Source organism: Ranitomeya variabilis, chromosome 8 (assembly GCF_051348905.1).
Source record: "Ranitomeya variabilis isolate aRanVar5 chromosome 8, aRanVar5.hap1, whole genome shotgun sequence".
In the NCBI taxonomy this organism is placed as follows: Eukaryota; Metazoa; Chordata; class Amphibia; order Anura; family Dendrobatidae; genus Ranitomeya; species Ranitomeya variabilis.
This window is the reverse complement of record NC_135239.1, coordinates 96,631,351-96,642,282: the sequence shown is the minus strand read 5'-3', so window position 1 is coordinate 96,642,282 and position 10,932 is coordinate 96,631,351.

Sequence of the window (10,932 nt, the reverse complement as noted above, 5' to 3'; positions counted from 1 at the left end):
CAGGATGAAACCCTAGGGAAAATCATATCAGATGGTTGCATATACTGTATGGCCAGTAGAGGTTGATCCCTCGACAATATGCTGTTCCTGAGTTTATTCAATAATTCTAGCAATACAACGACGTGGTTGAATTTAAAAGGTTTCTATAGATGTTCAGGAAGTAGATGCAAAATGCGCCCTTTCTGTAGATGAAACGAGACAACTTTTCTTCACAACAGGTGGAAAAAATATTGAATTCATAAATTTGTTAATTGTGACACCCATCATGTGGTGTATTGTATTGAATTCAGCCAATGTAATCTGAAACATCTAGGCTGCATCATCAGGAAAATAAAACAACTCAAATCAGAACATCTTGGTAATATAACCAAGGAAAATGTATCTTATTTGGGTGTAGCAAAGCATTTTTGTTAATATACAAAATGGGACACCCAATAATTCAGATTTTATGGGATAGAAAAAAGTTTCCTATCCCATTAGTGGAGGTAACTGCCAAAAGCATTTCATTTTGTAGGAAGTTTTCTGAATACTGAAATTTAATACTAAATAACCCACAGGTATCAACTTTAGAAATGGTTTATTTTTGTATTTTGATTTGGTACAATCCAAATGTTACCATTAATCAGGTGAATTGTCTTGTAATTGGCTGTCACACAGCCACCACACATGCAGCCGAACAGCTGATCATCAGGAGCAATTCAGGAAGCCGGGTTCCCTCTGCAGCTTATTCAGTAGGCGCATATTCGCTCAACTCTACTCCTGAGCCCATTCCTCACACTGTCATGGACATTTATGTCAGATGTTCATAAGGTGTTTAACATGGCTCACAATGCTTGTTGAAATGTTTCTACAAATGTTTCCAGATGACTATTGTCATTTAATATGCAAATTGCCTCTTCAGAGAGATAAAGGTCTTGAACTCTATAGCGCCACCTGTGAGTAGCAATCACTATCAACCCTTTAACGAGTTTTGCAATATGACTTAGAATAAAAGACAAAACAGATTCTCAATTTGCAGACACAATGTTTCTGGCCCTTGTCAGTGCAAAGTATGAGAACTGATTTGGCTAGGTGAGAGGCTCTGGACTGGGGTCTAAGGGATAACATTTTTTATTTTTTATTTTTTTTAAGACCGTGGTTCAGCAGATTTCGTTTTCATCAATATTCATTTTCATCCACTCTCTATCCGGCACTGAGATTAAAAGTCAATAGTGTCCAAAATTAGGGCAAATGTACCATAATATACACAGATGCAGAGTTACTTACATCAGACGGTGTTAGAAATTGTAAGTGCTGTTGGAAGATTGTCAATTTCTTACTGCAGTACATTAAAGACTGCAGCATCTATTGAGCATGTGTAGCAGGTGATGAGAGGAAAACATTAAAAAGAGTTTTTTATTTAAGCAAGGAACACAAGGTTGCCAACCATTCAAAAATTGCAGGATAGTCAGTAAAGAAAAGGCATTTCTAGACAACACTGATGGAGGATAATGTTAGAGTTTGCAGGCTGAATGCACATAGACTCAAAATCTGGCTGGACTCATGGAATGTTGAATGTTCGAAATGGATAAGAGAGTCATTGTGTTAGGACAGGCGGAACGCACCAAATAATAATTAGAGATGAAATAAGGTGTGTTTGCAGTTCGGGGTCCACCGTGCAGCTAAGACACCTGCTGCTTGGTAATGACAGACTATATGGTGGTATAATGTGGATACACACACGGGTTAGCTTCACCCGGTATGAAGGAAGTGAACTCTGTTGCATCACAGGGTCGCGGTACCGCACAAAGAGCGCAAAGAGTCACAGAACTCTGACCCAAGACTCTGGGAAAGAGTTTCTCTAAACCACTTGCACTCGACACTGTTACTGGGGTGTCAGAGACTAATCTGAACTTTAGAATTCCCTGCACAGGAGTGTGTGCAGAGCCGCTCTGGCGGACGCCACTAACCACCCAAACTTGGGCCAGGAAAGTGCACTATATGCGCACGGCGCCGCACTGGCGGTCGCTGCTAATTAGATACAATAACTTGTGCTAAATGTGCAGGATAGCACTGTCAGGCATTAGGTAGTTCCATCATTCGCGAACAGACAACAACACTAGGGATGGGAATGATTCGGAGCTTTCATCTATCGACAGGCATACATCCACACACACAAGTTAACAAGTTTATACTAGCACATGGCGATGCGGCCATGCAAACCTTTTATAGCTGTAGCTTCCTTCCTAGTAATCCAATAGGAGCCGCTACAGGACCTGATCATGTGACCCCCGACCTCCAATGAGAGGTTGAACCATGGGCATGCCCAGTAGGGAAAAGCAAGACATAGTCCCTGGGACATCTACTCACCACTGATCAGTGCTGGCTACAAGGGCTGAGCCTAGAAAGGCAGCAGTAACCAAGCGCACAGTATCAGCTTGAGCCAGATGCTGGGATTGATGTATTTTCTGAGCAGGTTCCACTGCAGCTGGAAGAGAATGAGAGACTGCAGAGGACATGGTTCAAGATTCCCTCTGTGCAGCAGCGGGAACTTGACACCTAACACATTGTACCACATCTGTTGGCAAATTAAGTGCACCAAACTCATCAGGGCATGGTAATCTACTCCATGGTGTATACAGAATATATTGTAAGATCTAGCAATAGATCCTTTTTAAACAATTGCAATACTTCAAATTGGAGCACAGAATTCCATATTTAACCCCTTAGTGCCCAACCAATTTTGTTCTTAATGACCTAGCCGATTTTTATAATTCTGACCACTGTCATTTTATGAGGTTATAGCTCAGGAATGCTTCAACTTATTCCACTGATTTTTTGACTATTTTTTTTTCATGACAAATTGTACTTCATGTTAGTGGTAAAATTTCTTCGATATGACTTGCATATTTTTATGAAAAAAATTGAAAATTTGGCAAAAAGTTTGAGAATTTAGCAATTTTCAAACTTTTAATTTATGTGCCTTTAAAAAGGATAGTTATGTCACACAAAAAAAGTTCATGAATAACATTTCCCACATGTCTACTTTACATCAGCACAATTTTGTAAACATATCTTTTTTGTAAGTTATAAGGGTTAAAGTTGATCCGCGATTTCTCAGTTTTCCAACAAAATTTGCAAAACCATTTTTTTAGGGACCACCTCACAATTGAAGTGAGTTTGGGGGGTCAATATGACAGAAAAGCATCCTTAAAACTGCACCCCTCAAGGTGCTTAAAATCATGATCAAGAAGTTTATTAACCCTTCAGGTGTTTCCCGAGAACTAAACTAATATGGAAGGAAAAAATTAATGTTTTACTTTTTCACAAAAAATTTACTTTATACCCAAACTTTTTTATTTTCACAAGAGTTCCAGGAGAAAACTGTTTGGGCGCATGGCAGGGCTCAGAAGAGAGGGAGAACCGTTTGACATTTCGAGCACAAAATTGGCTGGAATTAATGACGGGCACCATGTCATGCTTGGAGACCCCCTGATGTACCTAAACAGTGGAAATCCCCCAATTCTAACTCTAACCCTAACACAGCCCTACTCCTAACCCTAAGCCCAATGCTAACCCTAACCCTAACCACAACAATAATCCCAATCCCAACATCACTCTAACCCCAAAACCCCAACCGTAACCCCAAAACAACTGTATATCCAAAACAACCCTAACCCCAACACCACAACTGTAACCTCAAAACTGTAACCTCAACCATAATCCCAACACAACCCTAACCCTAGCCCCAACCCTAACTCTAGCCCCAGCCCTAAACTTTGCCCCAACCCTAACCTTAGCTCTAACCCCAACCCTAACCCTTGCTCTAGCCCCAAACTTAGCCCCAACTCTAATGCTAACTGCAAAGAATGGAAAAAAAAAATGTTTGTATTTATTTTACCTATCTGAGGGGGTGACAAAGGGGGGTGTTTATAGGCTGGGACTTCCCTGCCATGTGGGATGTATCACTAACACTGTTTGGTGCTCTGGTCTCCCATTCAGGCCCAGCCACTCTGTCTGCTACTTAGCGCAGACATTGGTCACAGCATCTTGATCAGGTGTTGTGAAATTGGATTCTGGGCTCCCCCGGTGGCCACTTGTGGAATTGAACTTGTGTGCATCATCCCCTCTGTTCACCTGCTCCTATCAGGATGTGGGAGTCGCTATATAACCTTGCTCCTCTGTCAGTTTCTTGCCGGTCAACAATGTAATCAGAAGCCTTCTGTGCTTGTTCCTGCTACTAGACAACTCCCAGCTAAGTTGGACTTTTGTCCTTGTGTGTTTTTGCATTTTGTTCCTGTTCACAGCTGCTGTTTCGTTACTGTGTCTGGAAAGCTCTTGTGATCGGAAATTGCCACTCTGGTGTTATGAGTTAATGCTAGAGTCTTAAAGGAATTTCTGGATGGTGTTTTGATAGGGTTTTCTGCTGACCATGAAAGTGTCCTTTCTGTCTTCCTGCTATCTAGAAAGCGGACCTCGATTTTGCTAAACCTATTTTCATACTACGTTTGTCATTTCATCTAAAATCACCGCCAATATATGTGGGGGCCTCTGTCTGCCTTTTGGGAAAATTTCTCTAGAGGTGAGCCAGGACTGTCTTTTCCTCTGCTAGGATTAGGTAGTTCTCCGGCTGGCGCTGGGCATCTAGGGTTAAAAAACGTAGGCATGCTACCCGGCCACTTCTAGTTGTGCGGCAGGTTTAGTTCATGGTCAGTATAGTTTCCATCTTCCAAGAGCTAGTTCTCATATATGCTGGGCTATGTTCTCTCGCCATTGAGAATCATGACAATCAGGCTCCTGTTATATGTATGGTTACTGCTGGCTCTCCATCTAAAGTCTATGGTAACCAGTTGTATACAGAGGCAGCCCCACTCTCTGGAGTCTAAGTCCAAAAATCACCTTACTGAGCATGTATGTGATGTGGCAGCTTCAGATTGGCCAGCGGGCAATGCCCTGTCCAACTGGGCGCGAGTGTTTTGGGTGGAGCCTGGTACATAAAGGGCTTTTAGCAAAGCACGCAAGTGTGCTAGCTTCACTTGTGTTTGGTGTACTGTTTGTGTGGGTGGATTCGCTACCGCTGTGTGTTTGGTGTGTTTAGCACAGTATCAGTTACCAGTGGGATGTCAGTGTTCTGTGTCAGCATTTGTTCAGGGCTGGCCCTGCATCATAGATTTCCGACAGCTCTGGAGTGGAGATTGTCTGCATGAGTTCAGGGCTGGCATCAAGCCATTAGAATTCTGGCTCCTCTATAGAGGAGGTTTGTTGTGTGTTCTCACTGACTGAGTATTTGCTATCTGTTTCAGTCCCGTGTGTATGCTATATTTCCCTATGGCGTAAACAGGTTATTTCACAGAGCAAGTTCAACCCACGTGTTCTTTCACAGTGGTTTTAACAGGGTTTTGCACACTTCTTATTTTCCCTGTGCCCCTCGGTGGTTAGCTGAGCTGGTATTTACCCTCCCTGTTCCTCTCCGTGGTTAGCTGAGCTGGTATTAACCTTCCCTGTACCCCTCGGTGGTTAGCTGAGCCGGTACTTATTCTCCGTGTACCTCACGGTGGTTAGCTGAGTTGGTACTCCTTTCCCTGTGCACCTCTGAGTAGTAACTGGGTTTGGTTTTTTGCATTCCATTCACACTGTGTGGAGTTAACTTAGTGTGTTTAAGAAGGAGCGTTCGCTAGTTTTTTATCTGTCATTGTTCACACTAGCAGCAGTTTACTGCACGGTGGACCCCGGGTTGCGATTGCACCTTATTTATTATTTATTTTTATTTGGTGCAATCCGCCCACCCTAACAGGGGGATTGATTTATTCCTTTGTATTTTGATCACTGTGATCACTGTGATAGGGTCTATCACAGTGATCAAAATGAACCAATAGGAAAAATCTCCTATTGTTGCCAGGTACCAGATGGCAGATCTTGGCGGGCACACTGCACATGCGCCCACTATTTACTTCTGGGAAGAAGACGCCGAGGGCCGGGGAGACAGAGCCGGAGAGTCTGGGGATGGCAAAGGTACCAGGGTGGGCTCGGGGGACCCCATTTCTCTCTCCCTTGGTATGCTAGATCATATCAGAGGAGAGAGAAATGAATGGGAAATCTGACTTTTTTTTCCTTTTGTGACCACCGTTATTCTGTGAATAACGACAATCACAAGACTGGGGACAGTAAAAACCGACTCAAATCATGTTCTCTGGGGTCTCAGCAACCCCCGGGAGTCGAGAGCCTGGAGACTTTCCGACGCTGTGGGAGTGCTATAACCTTATTTCTTAGCGCTGTTAAAAAGCAGCATTGAGGAATAAGTACCCTTAACTGCCATCGTTAAAAGGCGTATTGGTGGTCGCTAAAGGGTTAAAGCTTTTTAAAATGTTCACAAATAGAAACCAGAAATATTCTTGCTGATTTTGTTTGAAACAATTTCCAATAATGGAATATTAAAATGGTTGTCCACCAGGTGGAAAAGCCCATCTCAAATTTGAAAGAATGTTATTAACCCCTTCATGACTGGAGGTATTTTCGGTTTTGCAGTTTCGGATTTTTGCTCCTCTTCTTCCCAGAGCCATACCTTTATATTTTTCCATCAGTATAGCTATGTGAGGGCTTTCTTTTTGAGGGACGAGTTGTACTTTTGAATGATCCATTGGTTTTAATACATCGTGTACTGGAAAACGGGAAAAAAATTCCAAGTGTGGTCAAATTGCAAAAAAAAGCACAATCCCACAGTTGTTTTTTGTTTTGTTTTTTTACTATGTTCACTAAAAGCTAAAACTGAAGCACCATTATGATTCTCCAGGTCATTGTGAGTTCATAGACACCACACATGTGTAGGTTCTTTTTTTATCTAAGTGGTGAAAAAAATTCCAACATTTTAGACAAAAATTGCACCATTTTCCGATACCCATAGCATTTCATTTTTTTGTGATCTTGAGTTGGGTGAGGGCTTATTTTTTGTGCCCTGAGCTGATGTTTTTAATGCTACCATTTTGGTGTAGATATGATCTTTTGATCGCCCGTTAATGCATTTTAATGCAATATCGCATTAGCGAGTAAAAAAATGTAATTCTGGATTTTTTACTTTTTTTCTTGCTCCGCTGTTTGACGATCAGGTTAATCCTTTTTTTTATTGATATATGGGGTGATTCTGAATGCGGTGATATCAATATGTGTATGTTTGAATTTTTTTATTGTTTTATTTTGAATGGGGCAAAAGGGGGGTGATTTTTATTTTTTTATATTTTTAAAAACATTTTTTTTACTTTTGACATGCTTCAATGGTCTCCATGGGAGACTAGAAGCTGCTGTAACCCGATCGGCTCCGCTACATACAGATTATGATCAGATTGCCTGCATGTAGCAGAATTACTCACTTGGTATGAGAGCGCTCATAACAATAAGGCAGTGACAACCATAGAGGTCTGCAGGAGACCTCTGCTTGTCATGTCAACCCATTGGTGACCTGAGATCACATGACAGGGTCATCGATGGGTGGATTTCTGGCACACTGGCCGGAAAAGCGTGTTAAATGCCACTGTCAGAGTTTGACAGTGGCATTTAAATAGTTAATTGACGCAGGTGGATCACGATTACAACCGCAATGGTTTTAGGTACATATCAGCTGTTCAAAACAAAGCAGGTCCCTGAGCCCTTGCCATCTGGCCCGCCACGATTCTCTCCATCATCTCATATGGAGAACAGAACTCAGGCTGGAGCCACTCCTCCACCAATTGCAATAAGTCATTTGCTTGAGACCTGGCAGACGGAGTCTCTACATAGGACCACTGGTACACCCAATAATCGCCCATTACCTTTGGGGTCTCTTCAAGGCTCTGCTGTTCACCCCTTACTTTAGGGGTCTCCATTTTAACATGCTGAAGCTCTGCTAGCTTCCACTGTAGTGCCTCCTGCTGTCGCTGAAACTGCAGCTCCTGCAACTGCAGCTCTTGCTGCTGCAGAACTTCTTGCTGCAAACGCTGAAACTGCAGCGTCTCTTGCTGAAGCCTTTGCTGATTGAGCACAACCTGCTCCAAAAGTTCCTCCATTTCACCAGTAGACTTGCACAACGATCTACAGCACTCTCTGGGTATGCCTTAGTTCACATGGCCCGCATTCTTTCCACCATATGTAATGCAGCAGTAGGACCATATGCAGTGAAATGGCAGTGACCCAAGCAAGTTCAAACAAAATGTTTCTTTATTGTGTTACTTCACACAGACTTTTAGCAATACATAGTAAACGGCTTCTTCATCCAGGCCAAAGGAAAATATACAGTACACGGCTTCTTCATATAGTCCATCAAAAATACACAGTAACCGGCTTTACCTTTGCAGTCCCTACACTGGCCAGACTTCCCTTTGTCCAGTTTTCCTGGGGCGACCGCCCGCCAATACCAAGTCTCTATGCATGCCATGCACATCACACTATCCTCCGGATTGCAGCCTGGCAACACAAGACAGCCCAGGACGCAGGGTGTCAGTTACTTTTGCCCCTGTGTTGCTCCACACAGAAAGAGCTCTGCAGACAACTGCTCTGTCTGTTTCCATACCAACACTGACACACCTCCCCCTCTACTACAGGGCTTTTAATCAGTCACTGATTCACTATTCTAATTACAGCGAAACCTGTGTCTGCAGTACGCCCTCATGGCCTCATTACGCTTCCATGCACATTCTGGAGAGCACATGCTTAGCTGTAACAGCCTCACACCCTACATTAGCAACTTACAGATTTCACCCACACAGCATGTTTCCACTTTTATCTCACAGAAAATGATAACAAATTTCAACCCCAGAGCATGTTTCACATTTTCCTGATAAAGCTAATAGCAAATATCAGTCATAGAGCATGATTCCACAATTGTCCCACAAAGCTGATAAGAATTTTCACCCACAGAGTACGTTTCCACATTAATCCCACAGAAGTTCATAACAAATTTCACCCACAGAGCATGTTTCCATGTTTCCATGAGAAAACTGATTAAAAATTTAATCTCCACAGGCAAGGTTGCAGAGTACAGGCATCACCTTAAAGACATAGTACTCCCACAGATATGGGTTAAAGAATACACACGCCGCCGGCTTTTGGCAAACTGCTCCCACATATATTATTTAAGTAATACACACATTGGCTTTCAGCACAGTACTATCATATACACAGTTGCATAAGATGAGAAAAATATGTTTAGATGCACAGCACTCCCACCGACACAATTAATTGGTATAAAAAAACTTTGGGTTATGAACAGTATCACAGACATGGGTGCAGACTACACATAGAAAATGTTCTTTGAAAATTGCGCACACGCAGAACTTAATACTGACCCTTACTACAGCTGTGTCCTGTCCCTGCACTAAACAAAACCTTCAGTGTCTCATCTTTCTGTGGTGTTGTCCTACACATATAATACCTACAATTACTTTGCAAATTATAACATTGTCTGAGAGCGGTTGTTTTTCATTTAGTCTGTCCCTGTGCTAAGCAGAACAGAAGTGCAAAAATAAGAATATGTAAGAAAAAAATATACTAGTGCCCCACCAAAAAAATATCTGAGTGTGAAGCAGCAAGACATACAGTTTTGTGTGAGAGAACTGTAAGGGAAGCCAGCAAAGTTAATAATGGAATATGTTGCGCTAAAAACTTAAAGAGGATGTAACTTTAAATTTAGTACAAATGACATATCAGATAAAGCACATCAATAGATATAAATGGATAAGTTTACAGATCAGTTTTCACAGAGAAATTTTTAGTCTGTTTCTTCAATTAAAACCTTATAAACACCTTGATCAAATTACAGAGCTATGTGGAAATATTGAAAAGAGAGTTAGAGATAGCAAAAAGAAATAACTAACAAAAAAACAGTAAGTTAATGAGTGATAATATCCCATATAACATTTCCCAAGAAAACTACACTTGTCCATACAGTATGTAAAAACACCTAGACAATCACTTGTTTTAGTTTTATATGGATATAATGCTACCCCTATGCAGGATATTTCTGATACATCTTTAGTTTATTCTATATATGAAGATTACAATCCATATCTTGATGCTCAGGCAGCACCTGAAATTATTAATACAAAATAATTGTGTCAGTTATCAGGACTAGGGTTGAGCGAAACGGGTCAGCAATTTTCAGAAGTCGCCGACTTTTGGCAAAGTCGGGTTTCATGAAACCCGACCCGACCCCTGTGTGGGGTCGGCCATGAAGTCGGCGATCTTCTGAATCTGGAATCGGAATTCCGATACCGATTCCCGATATGTTTAAGATATCGGGAATTGGTATCGGAATTCAGATTTAAGTGTAAAATAAAGAATTAAAATAAAAAATATCGCTATACTTACCCTCTGACGGGCCCTGGTACTAACCGGGAACCTTCCTTCCTTAGAATCAGCCTTCCAGGACCTTGCGGTGACGTCGCGGTGACGTCGCGGCTTGTGATTGGTCGCGTGGCCGCCCATGTGACCGCTCGCACGACCAATCACAAGCCACGACGTCACCGTGACGTCACCGAAGGTCCTGGAAGGGCTGATTCTTAGGAAGGAAGGCTGCCGGAACGAAGCCGAGGGTGAGTATATTCTTATTAGGTATATACTCACCCTCGGACATGCCCTGCTTCTTTCCGGCAGCCTTCCTTCATAAGAATCAGCCCTTCCAGGACCTTCGGTGACGTCACAGTGACGTCGCGGCTTGTGATTGGTCGCGCGAGCGGTCACATGGGCGGCCGCACGACCAATCACAAGCCGCGACGTCACCGCAAGGTCCTGGAAGGCTGATTCTAAGGAAGGAAGGTTCCCGGTTAGTACCAGGGTGCATCAGAGGGTAAGTATAGCAATATTTTTTATTTTAATTCTTTATTTTACACTTAAATATGGATCCCAGGGCCTGAAGGAGAGTTTCCACTCCTTCAGACCCTGGGAACCATTGGAAACCCAATGCACTGCATTGGGTTTCGAGTTTCG